Source organism: Rhinopithecus roxellana, chromosome 1 (assembly GCF_007565055.1).
Source record: "Rhinopithecus roxellana isolate Shanxi Qingling chromosome 1, ASM756505v1, whole genome shotgun sequence".
Lineage (NCBI taxonomy): Eukaryota > Metazoa > Chordata > Mammalia > Primates > Cercopithecidae > Rhinopithecus > Rhinopithecus roxellana.
The window spans coordinates 82553089-82577913 of NC_044549.1; the positions used below are offsets into that span (position 1 = coordinate 82553089).

At 40.3% G+C, this 24825-nt stretch overlaps 1 protein-coding gene across 9 annotated transcripts in view; it reads right to left on the reverse strand.

The window, feature by feature from the left end:
• The window catches only part of FHIT (fragile histidine triad diadenosine triphosphatase), a 1520982-nt gene that overhangs the window by 865033 nt on the left and 631124 nt on the right, over positions 1 to 24825 (reverse strand). The window contains exon 1 of one of the 9 annotated variants that reach the window (XM_030927099.1): positions 18993 to 19009. The exons of 7 other annotated variants lie outside the window; for them this stretch is intronic. The gene's annotated coding sequence lies outside the window, so the exon portion shown is untranslated. Of the gene's footprint in view, positions 1 to 7904; positions 7978 to 18992; positions 19010 to 24825 lie in introns of those variants that run through there. One more of the 9 variants, XM_010375443.2, reaches the window with a different exon arrangement.

The window sequence follows — 24825 nt, forward strand, 5'->3', positions numbered from 1 at the left end:
TCGTGGAGGACTAAAGTTAGTAGCTCTTCCATACGTTATACTAGGAAACAAGATGAAAATGGCAGAGAGTAAAATGAAATGAGCCTTCTGAGATTCATTCTTTAGCTTGTTCATTCAAATACACTGCAGAAGAGGGTGCTTTCCATACAGAAATTATTCCATTTTGACACACTCTAACTTAGGAGGAGAATTGTCTGGCTCTACCTTATAGTACACATTTCCCAAAGTCCCCCAAATCATGTGGCTTTGGGAGAAGAGAGAATTCGGCGAGCATTTACCCCTACCGTACCAAAATAAATGAACAGGGATTAATATGGGTTACTACAGTCATTTGGGTTACACGGTCTATGTGCCAGTCAGAACAGCTTCCAGTGTGTTTCAGAATTTAAGGTGGGGAAAAAAGAGACAGAAAATCAGATTTCAAAACTACCCTTTAATGAAAAGCTGTTGAAGTGATTTATCTTAACGAAACAATTGTCAAGCTTAAGACATTCTGAACTCCACATTCTATCAAACTTAGGTAGAATATATGTATATAAAATCATAGATACAACATGTTAATTTACTGAGAATAGTAAAGGAGATGCAGAATAAAAAATATATATCTAGTCTATTTGTTAGAAATCAGATATACCTATCTGCAATAGACAAGAATAACAGTGGCTTTAGCAGACATAGTTTTATTTGCTCATGTAAGTCTGAGGATCAGCAGACCAGAATTTGCCTGGCCACTGGCACTGTGGTCATCTAAAACCCAGGCTGCTTTCAGATTCTCTTCTACCACTTCTGTGATGGTTCTTATTCTCCTGGCCCAAGATGGCATTCCAGCCATGCCATTCACTGCCTAGGCAGCAGGATGGAGGCAGGGCAGGCTTCCAATCTTTAATGACATGTTCCAGAAGTTGCACCTATCACTTCTCATTCTCACTTGTCAGAATTTAATTATACATCCCCACTTAGAAACAAGGAAGGTTACAAATGTAATCCTTCCTCTAGGCAGTTGTGTAGGCTCCCAGAAGAAACAGAGCTGGATTATTCAAGAAGGGTAAGCATCAGAGGTAGAAGGAGAGTAGCCTGAGTCTGGAGAGAGTGAGTAGAGTCTCCATGAGATCTTGTCCTCTCTTCCAGCCCCTCACCTGGCAAGATTCACAGTGGGTTCCTGTGCCTGGGATATAGCACTGTCTTGATGGTTATAGCAAAGGTCCCGGTGGTTGTGCCTGGCATGAAAGAAGTAAACAGCAGCAATAGCAAAGCTTGACCTCAAATTGATGGTGCAGACAGGCATAATGAGAAGCCTACCCATCGCTGGGGGTAACCTGAAGACCTTTCTCCAACTTCTAGGGGGAAAATATAGGCTTTCACTCAGTGGGCAGTGCCCACACTTTCATTTTGACTAGGACATACATTCTGAGTATGTAATCTTCTATTGGTTAAACTTAGTTGTACTCTCTCACTTTGTACCCTTAACACCACATGCAAGACTGCTTTTGATAAGGAATAAGGACAGGAGATCTTTTTTGTCCTATGACACCAACTAGCCTGCAAAAAAGTATTACTGTAGATTGATATTGTATAATAATATTACAAAGAATGGCACTAACCCAGGTGACCTGATACTTCTCTGTAATAATTTTCTCTGGCACATTAATTTACACTTGCACACATATCACTGAAGAAAGGTATTTGGGGTTTCTACCAGGACAATAACAGGCTTGAAATTAGTGTTGAAAAACATTCACAGCCAGGATTTCACCCCCTGCCCCTGGTTCTCTATTTTAGCTTTCCACATTGGCAACTTTCAACTTTTGCTGCTCAATGCAAATAATAACTAGCTTAATGATTTAGAAGAAATTATTCTTGGAGTACGTTATAGTTGTATGTTAACTGAAAATGGCTGCCACCTCCAGATAATTGCCTGACACCATGTCTGACTGTCTGTTCCTCCATTCTATTGATCTCTCCTATGAACAAAGCAGACAGGTATCCAGGTACAGCTCTTTTAGGAACGAATTGCCATTTCTCCAAGCTGACATCTTTAGAATTAAGAACTCAGAGCCAGCCAATGTGCAGGAACATTTCTCCCCTGCCACATGCTTAGGTGGGTCACAAAGTCAATCAAATTCTATTTCACATATAAAACTAATTCCTATGAGATGGGAAGCTGCATTAATATTTCTAAGACCAAATATTATCCCTCAAGTAATATAAATTTATAGGGATGACTTTTCCCAATGCTCTATCGACTTTTCATGGTATATGAAAGTAATTAGGCTTCTCTGAAAGCCAGAGCTGCGTTGAGAACTATATTTGAGTAAACACAAAAGAAAAGCATTTTGAGTGTTACTTTTAATGTTTCCAGAAAAGTTAACATCTATAAAAATATTGTTTCCAGTTTTCTGTATAGAAGTCACTGAAGGGGGATGTGTGAAAGTCTGTGGAAACAGTATACGGGCATACTGCCATCTGGAATCACGCGGAGCTCTGTTATAACTCAAATCTGGCCAGGCCGCAAGTCGAAGTGTGTCCTACGAAATATAGTACACACATACAGTGAACACAACCATTGTAAGCTGAATATTCAATGGACAATGTCCGGATCATATAGAAAAATAGAGCACTGACCCACCACCTGCAGAAACCAGTCAAGGACACCACAGCTTTTGCAGCCATCGGCCTCAAATGGTTGGTACTTAATCAACAAATGCCAGCTTCCCCAAGTGTTGCCCCCTGCATCCAACTTAGGACCAACCAGTGAAAGCTGACTCTGATCACACAGGACATCTGGCTTCTAGGTTAGCCACCTCCAGCTTCCTGTGCCAACAGCCTCAAGTCAGGGCACACTTGAATCCTCCTCCTCCCTTCCCTCTCCTCTCCCCTTCCAACACTATAAAGGTTTTCTATTCCCCTACTTCCCTTTGAGTCTCAACTAGCTACATGTGATGATGGCTGACACCATTGTTCTAGAAAGCCCAGAATAGCCTCTGCTTCTTCTTATTTGCATTACTTTTTCCCCCTATACCTGGTTCTCCCTAGGGAACTTCTAACCTGCCTGGGCCCTCTGCTAGGAGTTCCCTTGAATTTCCCTTCTCCATCCTGCAGCATCTTCATCCTTCCCTGCTTCCAAGGGCTATGTTTCTGTAGATGAACTGTTTCTCCCCTATTCTAGGCCAGTCCTTCCAACTGTATGCGTTTTTCATTATTTCTATTCCTTCTTCCTGGACCTTTGGTTTCAATCTATTGTGTCCCTTTCTGTGTCCCACACATGCCACTGGGACAGCAGAGGAACTGTCCCAAGGCGTCTACCTGGCCAAGCACAGTGGGGCTACGGTGAGGACAGGATAAAATAAAGCAACAGCCTGGCCTCACCAAGAAAAGGTAGCATTACAGATTGATTCACCTGCATTACATTTCAAGCCAAAGTTGAACAGTCCAGATCTGGATTCTAAGAGAACAAATAAAAAAGCTAGGAGCCAATAGCAACCAATTCAGGAGTCAGAATGGCAGGCATCAAGATAATAGAGTGGACAAAGGTGAGCCAATGAGGAGAAATTAGGGGAAAGTGAAACATCAGTAGGCAGAAGGCAATTGTATAGGATTAAGCCTGAGGACACCATGTTAGTCTTTTTTTTTTTTTTTTTTTTTTTTTTTGTTAATATTTGGCTCCTGCAAATTGCAGTGAGCCATGTATTAAAGGGAAAGAACATGGAGGATCACCAACCATTTCTGTCATATATATATGTGTGTGTGTGTGTGTGTGTGCGCGCGCGCACGTGTGTGTGTGTGTTTTAAGAGACTAGGTGCCACTCCTGTTGCTAGTGCAGTGGTGCAGTCATGGCTCATTGAAGCCTCAAACTCCTGGGCTCAAGTGATTCTCCTGCTTCAGCCTCCTGAGTAGCTATGACTATAGGCATGCACCACCCACACCTAGCTAATTTTGTTTTTAAGAGATGGGGTCTTGCTGTGTTGCCCAGGCTGGTCTTGAACTCCTGGCCTTAAGAGACCCTCCCACAGCATGGGGATTGTAGGTGTGAGCCACCATGCCTGGTCCCAACATATGTTTTCCTTTGCAATGCAGTCTATAGTTAATACCCAAATCCCACGCAAAGTGTAATAAAATACATCTTACCAACTTCTTCTAGGGCTCAGAAAAATTCTCTCCATTTTTGTCTCCCGTCAGATTTCTCCATTGTTATTATTAATTCTTCTTTCTTACAAATAAAAGTACACTTACCCATGATGAACTTTTAAATAATCAACTTCTTTTTCTTCTGTAATTAACCAAAAAGTTCTTGGAAGAATCTTCTAAATACCTAATCTCTACTATCTCCTCAGTCAAATACAATGTTGGCTTCTTCCCTCTGTCATTCTTAGAGAACTCCTCTCCAAGGTCATTCGGGCCCAAACCTCATGCCCTCCTTCAGCACTCACAGGCTGCAGGCTCTCCTGATCCACCTTGAAGTTCTCCAAACGTGGCCTTGCTGACATTGCACCAACCTTCAGGACCACCCTTTTTCAGCTCAGCTATTTTTCATTCTTTCAGTTTTGCCCATCCCTCTTTCACTATCCCTCAATCTCTTCTGCAATGGAAACGTGACCTAATCTCCAAAATCCTTTCCAATTGCTATCTCCTTTTGGATCTCCAAAACAGACAAGATTGAGTCCCCTGTTTGCTGTTCTTAGTGTTTGAATCACTCCTGCAGCAATTTCCTACACAGTCTCATAGTAAAGGAATCTGCACCCCTGTATTCTACTTCTCACTGGGACTGTAAGCTCCTTGTGGGTAAAGGCTACATCTTATCTTTGTATCTCCAAGTCTAACAATAGTACTAGACACATCTCAGGCAGAGACTCTGGAGTGTGACTGCCTGTAGAGCAAGCATGATGATAGTTTCTATCTCATAATACAATGCCTAGCATGCTGGCTCTTACCATCATCAAGAGATGAGAGTTAAATTAAATGAACCTAAGAATGTGAAGACAGATGTTAGTATTGTTCCCCTGTGCTGTTTCTACTGTATTTGATTTCCGATATTTAAGCAAAAAAAAAAAAAAAAAAATTGCGCTTTGAACTATCTAGATTATACCAAAATTCAAATTTATCAGAGACCTCTGGTATTGTTTTGTGCAGACATACTGTTTCTTAAATTATTTTACACAGCACCATGCCTGCCTCATTTCCTGTGCTTATGGACAACGGAGGCCTCTAGAATCAAAGTATGTCTATTTATTCTGTAAAAAAATGGGGATAAATATTAAGATAATGGTTGGGGGAGGAGAAAACGTACAGAAAATAATTAAGTCAACCTCAGACAACATTAATATGGGGGAGAAGAGATTTTTTTCAAAACCCTGCCTCCCTAGAGCCCTAAACCTTTTTATCGATTTCTAATAATAGTGAGAACTTTCATTATAAAATTGTTTTACAGCAGCTAACAAGCAGTAAATCTTTAATCATTATACATACTTAGGAGAGCAGCATTATTATTCTATGGATTTAAAAACCAGGGGCTCATATAGATCTAAGAGCTTTCTTCTTGCACCTAGAAAGCAGCAGAACCATATCTTGAACTACAGTTTTTCAAACTCAGGAGTTCTTACCCACTGTCCATCATATCCATGCCATTCTCCAAAAGACTCATGTAAGAAAATAATCACCATGCAAAGAAATTATCCAACTCTTCATAAAAAACTCTAGTTCAGTCTCTAGAAGACCCAATGATAGTGAAGTCTAAGTCTCAGTCTCTAATGCCAAGGAAACGTCAGGGAATTAAGACCCTCAAATGTGAACATGAGAGGGTAACTTAGGCTCCTCTTCTAATGAAGCCTAAATGGGAGTTCATCAAACTGTTTAAAAGCCTATCTTATCAATCTAACTAAACTTAATTATTTTTGCTTTATCTGAAACCCCATTTTAAATTTCAAAATGACCAAGCTATGCAATTTGCATGCAGAGAAGCTAAGCAGCTGAGAGACATTGAGCCAGGAGTCCTTGTCTAGTAAGTTAGAGGAAGAACAACCAAAGTAGATTGCCAGATACAAAGAAATAAGCAACATCAGAGAGATACCAAATAAAAGAAGGTTGACAGCTGTTGGCATCAGGAAGGCCACAGAAGAATCATGCATTGAGGAATTGGCATTTGAGCTGAGGAGGTTTAGATCATATTCTTTCATCTTAAAAGTATAAAAAGGTCTGGAAAGATGTACCATCCTAAGCACCTACCATCGAAGTTAGATAGCAGCAATTTAATTCCAGCCTTCATATTGGAGAGCACATAGGCAACTTAATATTCAGAAACAAGATTTGGAAGAACAATTTAAAGAGAGGGCATTTTCCAGATTAATGGATACAGTTGAATAAATGTGTCCTTTCCTTTAAAAATCCCCCAAAATAATTAGCAGGAAAGGTAGCCATCAAGCAAAATGTTGACTATTTTTCAAGCTGTGTTTTCTCTCCTCTCAGAATTATTAATAAACTTACCACATTTTGGTTAAAATATTTGCTCACAAGGAGTATTAATTTTCCTAAAATGAATAGGGTTATAATATTTTTAAATGTATTTCACGAACAGAAATTAATTTGTGTTGAGTTTTTGAGGATAGATAATTCCACTGGGCAACAAAAATCACTTAATCTTCCATGTTGTTGCAAGAGCAAAGAAAAGCAACTGCATTTTAAAAGTTTAATTAGATGTAAAAGCTAGTTTATATAATGATATACCACACTGCTAGTAAGTAATAAAGATAAACATCCTTGCACGTTATCAGCACCAAAAAACAGTCAAATTTCGCTTTGCTTACAGATTGCAGAAACTTCTATAGTATGAAATGGCTTTTTCAGATACCACTTCTGAGTTTGGCGGATTTTTTTTCCCAAGAATTTGTGGCTAGGATAATTTGAGGTGTTACAGTTTAGACAGTGACATTCCCTTGTACTTGAGAGAAGTTTGTGCAATTCAGATATGACTGTGTTTGCTTTTAGCAAACATACTGTTCACATTTTGAGAAAAACTGCTGATGCAGTCTGATGGAAGTGTTCTAGCAATGCCAAATCACTGACAGATGTGCTGTCTGCCAAGGGATTTCCCTAGGAATGTTCTAATTTTCTTCTATCTGTTTAGAGAAAGTTTGTTTAAAATCTGTTAAAATGTATTAATGTGCAGTGTTCCACTGTATCTTGCTGTGGGCATACTAGCAAAAGAAAAGTTACAGGAGGATTGGTACTGGGGTGCCTACCAAAAACTTGATCCAACCAGATCAGAAACCTGCCCAACCCTCAACCTTCCAGAAGGCAGAGCTCATATACACTGAAATAACTTGCACTATCTATAATTTTATTGTGTTTAAACATAAAGAAGCTCACTACTCTTCCACACTCATTTAAAAATATGGCTGTTGTTGAAACTGCAGTCTAGAGAGATTAAGTGATATATCCATAGTCGCAAAGTCAATTGCCCAGTGACAAACAATGGGGTCACTTGCAAATATCAATAGAATTAAGAAAACAAAAGGTAGTTCTTACCAGTGAGTTTTGCATGAAGGATGTGAGGCTCAAAGATAAGATACTTCGAGTATGGATCTAAAACTTTTATTTGTTACCAAATCCATGTTTTCTGTATTTCCTATGGTGACTATTATGTGGGAGTCAAATATCAGAAACATCATCACAGTTATAAACTTAACCATTATGGGGAAGATTAACATGGCTTTCATTAGTGAATTAAAATTGACTTCTGCGTGTTGGTACAACAATAAGACAGTATCACAACTGTACCCCAAGGAAGTAAAATGCTTAATTCTTGTGTTAAAAAGGACAAGTTAAAAAAAAAAAAAAAAGGAATGCAACTATTAGAAGTCCAAATGGTACCAGCACATGCACACCATCCCAGATCAGTGAGGATACTCACCTACTGCCTGAGAAGTAGAATAATGAACAGCTATCGTCCTTGTCCATCTAAACTCCCTTTCTTGAGGGCAGGAGTTCTTGACCTCAGCACTACTGACATTTTAGACCAAATAATTCTTTGCTGTGAAGAGCTGTCTGTATACTCTCAGATATTTATGGTCATTGCTTACTAGATGCCAGCAGCATCTCCTTCCCAGTAGTGACAACCAAACATGTATCCAGACGTCACTAAATGTGTTCAGATGGGGGAAGGGGAGATATAAAATCACTCCCTTTTGAGAAATACAACTTTAAGGAAGCAGCCACTTCCTCACTGTACTGGCAGGGCTGCCATTCACATCATATGCCCAGAAGGCACTTAGAGCTCAGTAATCTCATGGCCATGGTTTTCCCAGTTTCCACAGACCCATCCTGCTAAAGGCACCAGTAACCAGCTCTTCTCCGGGACTTGCTCTTTAATTCCATATGCTACGCAACACCCTCCTAAACCTCTTTTTTCCATAAGTTATTGAAAGTTGGGTCTACTACTTACAAATGAGGAAGCCTACTTGATTTTTTTTTTAAAAAAAGAAAAACTAAGCAGCAAAAATAATTGTTTTCATTTGTGCCAGTAAGAAAAAAATAGTGCATTTGTTGTATACTAATAGTAGACTAAGGCAGGATTATGGAATCATACTCCCACCTCCACCCTGCAAGAAACTAACTTTAAAAAGTAAGAAAATGATAAGATTTTAAAAAGCGAATCCTTACCCAGCACCTATAAAACCAATAAAGCGGTATGAGCTTTGCTGTAAATTTTGAAAGCATAAGAAAAGAAAATGAAGATTCTGATAAGGTCAGCCTCACCAACTTACCCTACTCCAATCCTACACACACCCAGAAGCAGTACTAATCAAAGAAGGTAAGTAGACAGATTCCTAAAGTTTCTCAAAACTACCCTAAACATGTAAAGGTATAGACTAAGGGAAGGGGACTGATGAGGCAAACCCAGACAAATTCAAGAAAAACAACTGTATTATAGAAGTTCCTACATGTCATTTGAAGACCTTATCAGGACTATAGTACATACTATAGATGTTCTTTTTATGAGAAGATGCCCCCTCTGGGCAGATCAAATTAGAAAAATGCATCCCTCTCACGAGCTGATATAAACCTGTACCAAGCATGCTTTTCTGCAGACAGAGCACAGTCTGGAATTGAGCTCCCCTTCCAGGCCCCTCAGCCATGTTTCTCCACTCAAGGACAACCTGCACAGCAGCAGTCCACAGCAGCCCTGCCAGCAGAGGCTGGAAGGGTCCCCAGAGATTGTTGACTTCCACAGCAATGTGCCAAGTGACAGAACCTTTCAAAGCCCAAAGACTGAAACCATGCTGGTTGAGGAATGGGCCCAGGGACAGAATATGAACAGGATCTTGGAAGATACAGCAGGAATCAGGTCACCCAGTGTGGGCTGCACTCTGCTTCCCCCCTACAGCCTTCTCCATCCTCACCTCCATATTTCCCACCGCAGTGGCTTCCTAATGTCAGCCTCTTTCAGAGCTGCCTGAAAGCCTTGTGATAACGCAGGTCACTGGGCCCCATCTCCAGTTTCTGATTCAATGCGTATGAGGTGAGGCCTACGGATTCCCCTTGTTAAATGATGTTGCTGGTCTGAAGACCACATTCTGAAAATCAGTCGTCTTTAGAAAAGTATGTAAAAAGCAGCAGCTAGCCCTCAAACCATAGCTCAGAATAGGGAAGACAAACTAGTGTCAAGGAACTTGAAATCAAGGAAGATGAAGATCAACTCACATCAGTTAAGAAAAACAACAACATAAAACACCCATCTTAATAGTGAGCAGGATAAAAATAAAAGGCATGACTACCATGCAAACTTACTACCTGAATGAGGAGAGGGTGGGGAATGGGAGAAAGAAAATAACAATGCAAAAGACAGATGAAGAACTCAGCTGGAAGAAAATGTAACCAAAATTAACCAATAGCTTCCCCATGAGTGTTTTATAATATTAAGGAAACTAATAAGAATCTTCAACAACAGCTCAAAATTGAGAAGATAAAACACAAATAAGGTTTTGAAAAGGACATTCCAGAGCTAAGGAAGTACTCTGAATATATTACATACAAATAAAAACTTAATAAATTCATTAGAAACAGAAATAGTAAAAGTCAAAGCTGAAAACTAAATTACCATGATGGAGAAACTCAAAGTAATTTTACTGAATACATGAGAAAAAGGCAAGGAACTTGTTCAAGCAAACAAAGCAAAGCATTAATTTGGAAGGCAGATAAAGTAAGCCAAGAAAATAATCATCAGTGTCCCTGAAACACTGGACTGTAAAAAGAAAAATTCTCAGTTTTAGCACAAAACATTTATCTAAAGCAAAGAAGGAACTGAATCCATGGGTGGAAATGATACAATATCTTGAGAAAGATTTAACGATCAGCATTGTCATCCTAATTAAGCTATTACACATCAAGGATGAAACTCGAGTTGTTCAAGCATCTAAGAAGCAAGCAAGTCAATTACAATAGGGAAAAGAAAATCAGCCCGGCCTCACACTTTCTACAGCAACAGCCAATCTCGGAAAACCACGGAGCAATGTCTAAACTTCAGAGAAAAAGAAAAGGTGACCCAAGAATGTCCTATCAGCCAAGTTGTTATTCAAGTATAAAGGCAACAGGCAGATATTCTCAAAAGTGAAAAATCTGAGAGAGTATAACCTTCATGAAACTTTTTTGGCAAAAAAAATTGCTTGATGATGAAAGGTACCCAGCTAAGAGATAAATCAAACAATCCTGGCAATGTAGAAACCACGGTAAAAAGACTACCAGAGCTAGATCCAAATAAAAATACCACCAGGACTAAACAAATGGGAGAATTACATTTGCAAAACAGAATGAGGACGTTATGAGGATGTTGAGCCTGTGCCATGGACTGAATACTTATGTCTTCTCCAAATTCATATGTTGAAATCCTAACTTTCAAGGTGACAGTATTAGGCAGTGGAAGGTGGTTAAGGCATGAGGGCTCCACTCTCATGATTGGGATTATTGCCTGTATAAAAAAGACCTCAGAGAGCTAGCTAATAGCCCCTTGCACTAGATGAGAAAATAGCAAGAAAGTACCATCTGCTAATGAGAAAGCCAGCCTTTGCCAGACACCAAATCTGCTGGCACCTTGATCTTAGACTTCTCAGTCTATAACTGCAAGAAATATATTTCTGTTGTTTATGAGCTACCCAGTTTATGGTATTTTGCTACAGCAGCCCAAACAGACTAGAACAGCCTGTCAGAGTAAAAATATTATGAGCAACATAGTTGGAAGGTAGTGAGAGGTAACTGGGAAGAAGTGAGAAATCAATCATGTAATCTCTCCTAGCGAGTAACATCTAAAATTGGTGTAGTTAAAAACTCATAAGAACTCCAAATTTTGAATGTTTTTATATTTTTTCTTAACCTTTAGAAAAGTCTTTAGGAACAAATAGTTTTAATGCTGAAAAAATACATATCTGAAGTTCAACAATTCCTTGGGTTTCACTTTCAGTTTATTTTTCTTCTGTTAAATTCAGGTAAAATTAAATTTAACATCTTTATTGATAAAGCAGATATATTATGGTCTCTGAATTATTCTCATCCTTACAATGTTAATTCTTACTATCTATCCATTTTCCCATCTTCCTATCTGTACATGTGTATTAAGAGATGTTCAGAATGATGCTTTTCAACTGTTCAGAGGGTATTTCTCGGTGGTGGAATTTAGAGTACTGTGTTGCTTTCTTCTATATAATTTTGTATATTGCCTACATTTTTTAATGATGAGCATAAGTCACTTGTAAAAATATACAATCACCACTCTTAAAATGAATACATAAAATATAACACCACTTTTCTGACACAGTGAGTATAAATGAATTTCTTTCAATGAGCAACAGCATAAAGTGCCTCTCAGGGTAAGGCATCATTCTGAATATCCACTCTCATTGCAAAGTACACTATAAGTGAATGATATATGAGAATGAGTAAAATGTATCCAAGGCAGTAACACTATAAAGCTCTGTTTCACTTTTGTAAATAGATCTCTGGCTTAGGCTCTTTTAATTAGCAGTACCCAACATTTCCTGAGCATTTGCTATGTGCCAGGCAGTGTGCCACCATACTTTATAGGTATTTTGTTATTTAATTCTCACAGTAACTATAAGGTAATAATAATGGTGACGAAGAGAGTAAGAACAACTCAGATTTGTTGAGCGTCTGCTATGTACTAGGCACTGCTCCAAGTACTTTTCAGGCAATAACATTCTTCAGTAGGAAGTACTTACAGCAATGGGAGTACATTGTGCAACAGAAGAGAAAGCCATCAAGGCCAGCTTTTTAAAATACAAGGATTTATATTTAGTACAGTGAGAGAAAGTGCACAGGTGAGCCTGGCCTTGTGTAGAAAGAAAACGTAAAGAGAAAAAAACTGGCAGAACCACGGAATTAAATACTTTTGACCACAAAAGTGAGGGGAATCAAGGATGCAACAGGACTCTGACCAAGAAGATATAAAGGCCTTGGTCAACTTCTGGTTGTCATGGAAATGGGATTTCAACCATTATAATGAGATCAAATCATATGCTAATAAAGGAATCAGTAATTAGAGTTGGGGCCACCCACAGAGTTCAACTCCATCTTGGGATAAGATCTAGGAAGAGCCAGAGATGCATTTTTGCCACAGATAAAGTCCCAAAAGGAAAGGTTTTAAGTTTGAAAGGGTCAGTCTGAAATAACATACTCAAGAATATTGCTATTCTGAGTGTTGCTTCTGCTTCCAGCTCTGACCGGGTCACTGCAGGTAACAAATTATGTCATTTCTTATAGCTCTATTCCACTCATCAGCTTCTCTTCTATGCAGGAAGGAGCATGAAATGGGGAAAAAAAAATTAGGTTCCCACTCTTGGTGTCCTAAGTGATCAGCCACAGGAAGAAAAAGATCTCTGCTTATTTTCCCTCCCACTTACTATTGCCCAGGACTCTTGGATCTCTTCAGAATAGTGGGCAAACTGAGAGACAGCAAGTCCATTTAATCCTCAAAACAACCCTATGGATTCCATTCTGTTATCATCATCCCCATTTCACAGATTTCACAATGGACAGGGAGGAGTAGCATTGAGGGGATCAGTAACCTGCCCAAGGTCCATTTTAACACAAGAGCTTTCTGACTTCATTCAGGCTCCCCTCTCTGTGACTGTGATTTCTCTCATGTCTAAAACATTCACATTTTTTAAAATTAGGATTTCTATGCTTAAGTATGTACCTTTGTTCACAACTAAGCTGAGGATTCTATACTCAAACACACACACACACACACACACACACACAGAGAGAGAGAGAGAGAGAGAGAGAGAGAGAGAGTTGATTTTCCCCAATACTAATGTCCATGGATTGAAAGCTTATGCAATAACTTAGTAGAACCACAGCTTTGGTTTGGTTCAGTTCTAGGGTACTGTTTTGTAAATTAAAGGTGTAATCCCTTAAAATCGCTGCAATAAAAGTGATTTGAAATCATACTATTTACAGTCATAATAGAAACAAATGCCTACTTACTACTCATGGCTCAGCTCTGGTGAGAACAAATCAATAGAGGAAATTGCTTTTAGCTTTCCAGAGAAAGGTTCCACCTGACAGATACCAAGAGATTAAATATTCACACTGGTTAGGACAAAGAAGTGTATGGATTAAGACATATTTGAGAAGTCAGAGAAGGCACCAGTATAGAACACAACCCTGAAAGACCTCTACCATTTATTTATATTTCAATGTGTTCACTCCATTTCTTCCTATGTCTTTTCATTCATTTGTTTATCTCCTTGGTCCCTGTGCTGCATGCTAAAACTACAGCAATTAAACACAAGGTCCTTGCATCCAGGAGTTCTTCTCGATCCAGTAATGGAAACAACTAATATTATATACTATTTTGCTTTATATTCTGCTAGAGGTATGGACAGGAGGTGCTATGGGAACACAGCTAATGGGGCACCTGGTTCTTGCCTATGAGAGTTTTGAGGATACCTGAAGTAGGGTTTAGAAACTGATTATCACAGAGGATAGGAGAGGAGGAAGGAGAAAGTTATAAGGAATTCTCAAGCTTTGAACATGTCAATGTCCCATACACATTTGTAAATAGTACATAAAAACACTATAGTATTTGATTGCTCTCTCACAGGTGAAAACCTTCAAAGAGAGGCTGATCATAGACACAATTATAGAAATCACGGGATGTTATCACCCAAGTCTGCCTGACTATCTTTAAGGATGCTCAATTCCTAATCTCTCAAGGATGACATTCTTCTTGCCCCTGAGAGTGTACTAGAGCCAGAGGGAAAAACTTTTTCTCCCTAACTTTCTACCCAACGAAGAATCCTCCTCTACAATATTCCTAATGGATGTTTACTGTAGCAAACATGACTTGTTCACTTTTGGTTCCTCAGGCCGTATTACTTCATTGTAACAGCTTTTTTTTTTTTTTTTTTTTCTGAGACGGAGTCTCGCTCTGTCGCCCAGGCTGGAGTGCAGTGGCACGATCTCAGCTCAGTGCAACCTCCACCTCCCGGGTTCAAGTGATTCTCCTGCCTCAGCCTCCTGAGTAGCTGGGACTACAGGTGCCCACCGCCACACCAGCTAATTTTTTGTGTTTTAGTAGAGATGGGCTTTCACCAAGTTGCCCAGGGTGGTCTCAAACTCCTGAGTTCAGGCAATCCTCCCATCTCAGCCTCCCAAAGTGCTGGGATTACAGGTGTGAGTCACCAAGCCCGACCTGTGATAGCATCTTGATTCACTTTTAGGGACTTTTCTCCTATTACAAGCCACCATTAGCATAGTGAATTGGGTGTCTTTTCATTCCACTCCAGAATTTGAGGTCCTGGAGACTTCTGGTAGATTTTCTGCTGTCCCTACTCTGAATGGACAAAGGATGAACATGTGACCTAAACTCAGTCAGTTGGACCTTCTCTTCCAGGACTCTGAATCCTAAGAAGGGTAACATGCCACTCACTCACTCATTGCTGTAGTGACTTCTTAATAGCCAAGAAGACTCCATCTTGATCCTTTCCTGTTTTTAAGCCTAGTCCCTCCTGCCCATATCTTGATTCTGTTAATTCCCTGATATCCTTCTATTTATAACAAATTCCTTTTCTACCTATGTTAGCCTAAGTCAGTCTCCGTTACCTGCTTCCACTGGAACTCTGATTCTACTCGAATCCTTCCACTAATGGGAATATCACTACATTGAGAGGCTGCTCGTTCCATTGCTGGACCTCTACATTTGTTTCAAAAGTTGTTAATTCAAGCTAAAGCTGGATTCTCTATTACTAGTGTCTGTTATCAGGAATTAGAATAAGTTTTAGTCCCTCTTCCATATGGCAGTCACTATAGTATCTGAGGAAAGGCAAATAATCACTGATAACTACACCACTAAAGCCCTTCTCCAAGCTGAAAACCACCAGGGTTTTTAAAAATTTTTCTAGAATAATATAAATTTTCAGACCACAGAAATAGAAGCTTTCAATTGCTGATGAGCAGCTTAATCATTTTCACATGGTCTCAGGGAACTAAGCAGTTACTTCCTCAGTGGGCCTGTCTGAAGAGGGTACTTTCATGTTTACTACTTGCAAGGGTTGGCGAATGGTAGAATTCTTTTTTAGGATGATAAGGATTTCTATTTCTATCCAGTCTGCCACCAATTAAAAGTATATTATCTTCCCTACTGAAGTTGGGGTAATTGGTGGTTATTTTCAGAGCAACTCATCAGGGTGAGAAAGATTCTTTCTGATTGAGCTAGCAGAGGTGTTTGAACATTCACTGTGTACTGAGTTCATGTTTCTAGTGTTACAGTTTCCCACACTACATGCCTGATAGATGTGTCTTCAACATTTGCAAACAATTCCAAGTCACTTCGCCCTACAATTATTCCCTCTTCTCATTCTGACATCCTAACAAGGTTATGATTTTGTACTAATTTCACTAATTTAGGAAAACACTTGTCTGCAGTATATACATATACATATATACACACATATACATATATGCACACATATAAACATATATGTATATATATTCATATTCTTGAGAAGTAGGCCAGAAACTTGACTTGCTGTGAGAATCAGAGGGGAAATAAAAAGGATGAATGGACAATAGTGTCTATTCCCTATGGCACTTCTTACCTGATACTCAATCCCCTTACTTGCTTCAACTCAAGTTTTCCCCTCCCTGTATATAAACTTTCTGTATATACACTTCCTGTATATCTTCTCTCAATGAGTGAGGATTTAGGGCAGGTAATTCTCCCATTCCAGAGAAGCAGCAGCTCCATCTGGAGCACTCTGCCTCTTTGTGATGGAGTCCTCAGGGGTGCACAGTGTAATGTCCATCTTCCCTCTTCTGCTCACACAGAGGACAAGACTCCCTCTCTCAGCCTCTTTCTTTCCCTATCTCATTTTCTCTCCTTTCTCTCTCTTTCCTCTCTTCATTTCTAGTGGCCAGCAGCTCTGAAGATAACATCCCAGCCTCAGTAGGCCTGAGCCAACTATTCTAGACCAGAATCAGCAGGGGTAAACACACACACTCTCATTTCTAGCTCTGTTTCCTCAAGTATTATGGGTGTTCCAGACTGTTCTCCCCTTCCACTGCTCAGGTGATATATGACACTCAATTACAGTCGAAGAGAAATGGATCAACTGCTCCAGGCCCCTGAAGCTTCTTTAATATGTAGGTAAGTGTTCACCAGAGGTTCAGTCCAGCTCTCTGGGGTGCTACATGGGTGCAGAAGGTCCAAAGACCCAGCTAACAACGAAAGTTGACTTAGCTTTTATTTAGCCTCTTTTATTTTTTTCCCCCCAGGAAAAAAAGGAGTTGGGTCAAACAGGAACTGGGCCCAATATCATTACAATACTGCAAAGTCCCCATTCATTCCAGTATCACAATATAGACTTTGTTTTTAGGACTATATTTTAGTAATAATACATAAAAAAGAAAAAATAAATCCTAAATTATGAACATCCTTATTTGGGTTTGCAAGTCAGTCAAAGTCATGTAAAGAGAGAGACCACCTCTCTCTTTATCATTATCAGGAAATAACTATCTTGAATTAGTCTGTAACAATTTCTTCTCATTGAGTATTTTTGTGTTTCTCTTCTCTTCATAATAGGTAACATGATTTCTTATTTAAAATGGTGGCAGTTTCCCTTAAAAACAAATTTATGTTTTAAACGTGAGTTGATTCAAAGAAATATTAAATATATTAATGCATATGCTGGTCATGGACGATTTGGGGGAAAAAAAGTATATAAAGGTCCTGGAGATTTCTGGTAGATTTTCTGCTGTCCCTACTCTGAATGGACATGGATAATTTTCATGCCACTTTGGGGACTGATGCATAACACCTGTTGCTTCCAAACTGCCTCAAAAGAAAATAGCATTCTACCTGACAGGTGCATGAACTCAAGTCTTTCTCATGTATGGGAGGCATAAATATGTCCATCCAAAAAATCTGCCAGCATTGCCTTTATTCTGGTACTGTCTATGGCTACCTACTCCCTTCTGCACAGAGTTCAGTCTTTTGTTTCCTTTTCTATTTTTTATTTTTAGACCAAGTCTCGCTCTGTTGCCCAGGCTGGAGTGCAGTGGCACAATCTTGGCTCACTGCAGTCTCCGCCTCTCAGGTTCAAGTGATTCTCCTGCCTCAGCCTCCTGAGTAGTTGGGATTACAGGTGTGTGCCACCACGCCTGGCTAATTTTTTGTATTTTTAGTAGAGACGGGGTTTCACCATGTTGGTCAGACTGGTCTGGAACTCCTGACCTTGTGATCCACCGGCCTCGGCCTCCCACAGTGCTGGGATTACAGGCATGAGCCACCACTCCTGGCCCTTAGCCTTTTGCTTCTTATGGAAAAGCATTCTTCATTGTTTCATCCACTCAGCTGAGGCAAGTACCACCCTAACTCTCATATACCATTTCCACCTGGGTACCCTTCTTCATGTTGTCTTTGTTCCTGGAATGTGCTTCAAAGGTCTGATTTCTTAGGTGCCAAGCAGAGTAAAACTTCTAATCTTCCTTGTATCAATCCAGAGTTCTTGCTATCTCAACAATATACTGCATACCCAAAGCACATGCAGAAAATAAAGTTTATTCCAACAGACTTTGTTTGCAGAAGGAAGATTAGACTGATTGAATACATTGTTCTACACTGATTTTAATTGGTGCTATAATCTGATCTGTCTCTAACTAGCTAATCGGTATTTAATCGGTTGCTTTAATTTTATTACAAAGCAGCTAGAATGCAGCTGTAGCTAGAGACCACACAGTAAATAAACTACATTATTATTATATTTATGCCTATGAGTTGTATTCTGCTTGTGCAAAATTATACTCACTCCCACTCCCCTCCTAATTTGTTTGTATTAAACCATTATTGTGCACTTGCATAGTGGGAACAGTTAAAAAATGTCTATTTATTGCCAAGTGTACGTTATGTGATAAGTTTCCAGATGTACCCACCTTCATTTGCCAAACAATCTTGTGATTCATTTAAATATTTATACAGTGCTTCAATTACTGACATTGTTTCTATTAATTGATATTAGTGTTTAATTCTACAGAATACAGAAGTAGAAACAGAACAAATTCATGCATAAAAAAGAATCTGACGTGATCACCCTGAATGTAGTTTCATGCTAGAGTTTCTAAGCAATTCCCCAGAGAATGAAGCATACCAGCATTCATAAAACTCTGAGTGTTTTAGGGGCTTTGAACATGGGTGCAATCGGTTCCAAAGCCCTATGTAAGTATTTGAACAACTTGACCTTATTTCAGCTTCTTGAGAGAACTATCAGGGACAGTCACAGAATCAACATGAAAAATTATTAAGTACCCACATACTGCCTGCCTGAAAGGACTCAGATAACTACAGCAAACTTTGAAAAAATATTAATAATATCAAAACACTTTGCAGCTGCTCTTTTAGATCGCTACACATTTTTAAGAGGTAATTTACTGGAAGCTCCCTTTTGCTCCTTCCTGTCATTTTGGCTGTGCAAGAACACAATGTGCTCACCTTACACCAGTCTGGAGAGCTTTGCTTCTCTCTTGGGAGGAGGCATGGTGCAATGATGAGAAGAAGCACTTAGCAGCAGGCAGACCCTGGCTCCAGTCCCAGCTTTTACATGCTCCCTGAATGACATCAGGCCATGTACTCTTAAGCCTCAATTTCCTCATCTGTAAAATAGGAGTCATCACAGCTACTCTGATATTGGTGTGAGGATTAAATGAGACAACACCCTGAGGCTCTAGCCAAGGGGTCCAGCTGTTCCATTGGCTACTGTGATCTCAGGCTCATTTAGCACAGTCATTGCGGCTCATCTCATAGTTGTCTTCTCATCCTGCTGAGATTCATTTATTTAACAAATGTTTATTGGGTACCTATGGGGGGACCAAGCATGGGCTAGAAACCTGGAACCCAACACTGAAGGTCCAGTTTGCAACACAAAGTCCAATTGGTCCAATGAGAAAGAGGACTAGATTTGCCTTTTAAGAAAACATGCCTCAGGAGATGTTTATGGTAAAGCCAAGATCAAGCCAAGTATCACAGAAATATATGACAGGACATTAATGCCTCGTGTTCCATTATTGGAACACTAAGCATGTGGGAGTTATTTATAACCTACTGCTCAAGGTCATTGCCAAGGTCTGATTTTTCACTCATGCAAAAATTCAAAAAACTGAAACCTCTGGCATAAATGGGTTAAGGAAGGGAAGGCCCCTTAGTCCAAGCCTTTCCTTATAAAGGTAAGGAAAGAAACCATTGTTCCCTCATCAGCATCAGAGCAATACCTGTCGTTTACATAGTATTTTGCCATTTGTGATGCATTTTTATGTAGTGTAGGACAAGGACTTTCTAACATTCGGGTCTATACTAGACCAGTTCCAAAAATCTACCTGAGTATCACTACCTCTGTCACTGAACTACTGTGACCAAATAACAGGATAAGATGGCTAACAAAAGATGCCCTCATAGAAGGAACTATCCAGTAGTTTGATTTCATTCTTGTCCTAAACCTTTAAACTTGTTCTACCCGCATGTCACACATATGGAGTTTAGTGAAAACTACCTGTGTGTGTACAGTGCAGGTGGGAGGGCATTTCGGCTCTGCTCTAAGCAGTCATGTAGGGCCCCCTTACTTTCCGCCTGCATAGGGTACCAATACTGTCTCTGTTCTGCTCAGCTTCAAAGCTCTCAGCAGGATGTCCCATTCCTCACCTAACTCTGACCTGCTCTACCTAATGATGCTCAATCATTGAATTGGCCCAGAAATAATACCTGCCTGACTTCTTGCTCAAACCTGGGGCTGCCTCCCTGACTGGCATCCTAGAGGGGCTCTCCATGGCCTTTAGTGAAGTGGTCAAAGAGAAGGGTCAACCCTTTATGCAAAAGAAAGATAAGTCATGAGCTAACTGTGAAACCCTGAATAAGTCATGTATTCTCTGATCTTCATTTTGCAAATCACACGAATTGAGAGCCATCTAAATTGCCTTCCAACTCAGACTCTATGGAGATACATACATGAATCATCATACCAAATATGTATCTATTATAGAAGCTTAAGAAATCTTCTCACTATCTCCAATTAGTATCAACTGGATTACTCTACAAAAGATACTTGACCTTGTTAAAACAAAAAGCAAAACAAAAATACTCTCTTACACTATTATCAGGAAATCTATGCCTGGCTTTAGCAGCAGAGTATAAATATTTGGTTATTGGATACTTTTCAATTAGGGGGAAAGGTATATCTATTGCTTAAAAACATCTGTGCCTTTCTTATAGGCAGGTCACCCATTCCAAGGCTGAACAAAATAAATTGAAGTGGTCGTAAAAGTTGGTTAAATTTCAGAATTTTTAAAAGAAGGGATATCATTTATCTCTGGCTAGCTAACTCTGTAAAATATCTATCTGTAAGAACAGAAAATGCTCTTATGAGAACTTTAAGACTAGATAAACAAATGCATGCCACACAGGCCACCACTCCCATCTCCTCATGCTGTAGCAGACATTATTAATCAATAACAGAATCCTTCTCACTATGTCTATACACAGCCATCAAATGGCTCTCAATACAGTATCTCAGGTAACTGCCAGCAACAAATCATATTTGGCATGAATGATAAAAGGTATTTGGAATCCCTGGCTTTATGACTTTGACTCTGTTACCCTGACTGCCATTTAGAGGATTAAGAGCCAAGAATGTCACAGTGTCATGATTTAAATAAATAGAAACGGATCTTGCCTGCAGGAACATGCCTCTGAATATTAATAGGGGATTTCAAGCTTGAAACTCTCGAGAAGTTTCTTTTTCATCACTCTAATGCTTGACTTTTTCTTCCTCTGCCCCCTCCTTCCTTATAAACTCTAAAGGTTACTTATAGGTCAGAAGGGTCCTCAGGTTGAGTTCTGGCCAAAATCTGTGGCATCTCCAAGTCTCACTTCACTGAAGGAGTACAACCCTGAGACCTGTCTGGGAACATGGAGTGAGACAGAAGCTAAGAGAGCCACAACTGCTGAGGCAGGGAGGGATGGCCTGGTGATGCACAGGAAGGGCAAGTGTGGCAGTGCAATGAGAGATGGGTTGGAGAGCAAGGTGGACAAAGGGATCTAAAGAATGGAGTCCAAAAGCACAATGATACAGAGTGAGTGAAGCTCAGGGTTTAGCAAGTTAACATGAAAACCCTAGCTCCTGAATGAAGAGTACCTTTTGCATGGAGTCTGGATTATCTTTTCTGGCTATATTTCTCTTCTCCTCCCTCCAGTCCTTCCCTCCTTCGTATATGCTCCATTTTCAACTTCCTACATATCCCTTCATCCTTCTCTCCCTACTTCCTTTTAATTTCCATTTCTTTCTTTTTCTGTCATTCCCACATTTCCCTTTTTCTCTCATTCTCCCTTCTTTAAGATTTAGACAACCCTGCTCACTAGCTCCTTGGCCTTTAAGAGCTTATTAGGGCTAAGGGTCTAGTAGTAGCTTCTCCCCATGCAGCATATCACAGAGGTGTCTTGGAGAGACAAAGTGGGGCTTGGGACTCCTGGATGCTACACAGCAGAGGTAAGGGCTCGGCCACCCAAGATAAAAAATCAATGAAGTAGGAAGCAGAGGCGAAAAGAGTGTATCAGCTCAGCAGGATCAACAAAGTCCAGGAACAGTGTCAAAATAAAGTTGGCAGAAAAATCAACAGAGCAGAGAACAGCATGAAATGTGAAGTGATACAGGTTGAGGGTGGGTGGGTGGAGAAAGAGAAATACAAGGCAAGCAAAACGGCAGCTTTTATATGCAGCCATGACTGGAAACAGACCTGAGGATGGATGTTAGGAAGTAGGTGCACACTGAGGATGAGAATAAAAATCAAAGTGATGAACTGTACCTTTGCAACACCTGACACAAAGGAAAAGAGGTATGCCAGTTAAACGGCAGCACCGTGTACAGAAATGAGTAGCTATTTCTTGGTTTTGCTTAATATTGCTCTGGAAGCACAGAATTCATGTTCTAAGACTTAAGAATAACCTAAATCAGCCTGGTGTTGTGACTTATACCTGTAATTCCAGCACTTTGGAGGTAGATGGATCACCTGAGGTCAGGAGTTTGAGACCAGCCTGGCCAACATGGCAAAACTCCATCTCTACTAAAAATGCAAAAATTATCTGGGCATTGCAGCAGATGCCTGTAATCCCAACTACTTGGAAGGCTGAGTCAGGAGAATAGCTTGAACCTGAAAGGCAGAGGTTGCAGTGAGACGAGATGGATCACATCACTGCACTCCAGCCTGGGCAACAAGAACAAAACAAAAAACAAAAAAATATTAAATAAATAGGGTACCAAGATGGCCGAATAGGAACAGCTCCAGTATGCAGCTCCCAGCATGAGCAACGCAGATTTCTGCATTTCCAACTGAGGTACTGTGTTCATCTCACTGGGGCTTGTCAGACAGTTGGTGCAGCCCACAGAGCAGGGCAGGGCATCACCTCACCCCTGAAGCACAAGGGGTTGGGGAATTCCCTTTCCTAGCAATGGGAATGTCCTTTCCCATTCCGTGACAGATGGTACCTGGAAAATCGGGACACTCCCACCCTAATACTGCGCTTTTCCAATGGCCTTAGCAAATGGCACACCAGGATATTATATCATGTGCCTGGCTCTGAGGGTCCCACACCCACGGAGCCTTGCTCTCTGCTAGCACAGCAGTCTGAGATCAAACTGCAAGGCAGCAGAGAGGCTGGAAGTGGGGTGCCCACCATTGCTGAGGCTTGAGTAGGTAAACAAAGCAGCTGGGAAGCTCGAACTGGGCAGAGCCCACCACAGCTCAAGAAGCCCTGCCTGCCTCTGTAGCCTCCACATCTGGGGGCAGGGCACAGCTGAACAAAAGACAGCAGAAACTTCTGCAGACTTAAACATCCCTGTCTGACAGCTTTGAAGAGAGTAGTGGTTCTCCCACCATGGAGTTTGAGATCTGAGAACGGACACTCTGCCTCAAGTGGGTCCCTGACTCCCGAGTAGCCTAACTGGGAGACACTTCCCAGTAGGGGCCGACTGACACCTCATACAGCTGGGTGCCACTCTGAGACAAATCTTCCAGAGGGAGGATCAGGCAACAACATTTACCATTCTGCAATATTTGCTGTTCTGCAGCCTCTGCTGGTGATACCCAGGCAAACAGGGTCTGGAGTGGACCTCCAACAAACTCCAACAGACCTGCAGCTGAGGGTCCTGACTGTTAGAAGGAAAACTAACAAACAGAAAGGACATCCACACAAAAACCCCATCTAAACATCATCATCATCAAAGATCAAAGGTAGATAAAACCACAAACATGGGGAGAAACCAGAGCAGAAAAGCTGAACATACTAAAAATCAGAGCTCCTCTCCTCCTCCAAAGGAATGCTGCTCCTTGGCGGCAACAGAACAAAGCTGGATGGAGAATGACTTTGACGAGTTGAGAGAAGAAGGCTTCAGACGATCAGTAATAACAAACTTCTCTGAGCTAAAGGAGGATGTTCGAATCCATTGCAAAGAAGATAAGAACCTTGAAAAAAGATTAGACCAATGGCTAACTAGAATAAACAGTGTAGAAAAGTCCTTAAATGACCTGATGAAGCTGAAAACCATAGCATGAGAACTACGTGACACATGCATAAGCTTCAGTAGCCAATTTGATCAAGTGGAAGAAAGGGTATCAGTGATTGAAGATCAAATGAATGAAATGAAGTGAGAAGAGAAGTTTAGAGAAAAAAGTAAAAAGAAACCAACAAAGCCTCCAAGAAATATGGGACTATGTGAAAAGACCAAATCTATGATTGGTGTACCTGAAAGAGACAGGGAAAATGGAACCAAGTTGGAAAACACTCTGCAGGATATTATCCAGGAGAACTTCCCCAACCTAGTGAGGCAGGCCTACATTCAAATTCAGGAAATACAGAGAACGCCACAAAGATACTCCTCGAGAAGAGCAACTCCAAGACACATAATTGTCAGATTCATCAAAGTTGAAATGAAGGAAAAAATGTTAAGGACAGCCAGAGAGAAAGGTTGGGTTACCCACAAAGGGAAGCCTATCAGACTAACAGCAGATCTCTCGGCAGAAACCCTACAAGCCAGAAGAGAGTGGGGGCCAATAGTCAACATTCTTAAAGAAAAGAATTTTTAACCCAGAATTTCATATCCAGCCAAACTAAGCTTCATAAGTGAAGGAGAAATAAAATCCTTTATAGACAAACATATGCTGAGAGATTTTTTCACCACCAGGCCTGCCTTACAAGAGCTCCTGAAGGAAACACTCAACATGGAAAGGAACAACCGGTATCAGCCACTGCAAAAACATGCCAAATTGTAAAGACCATCAAT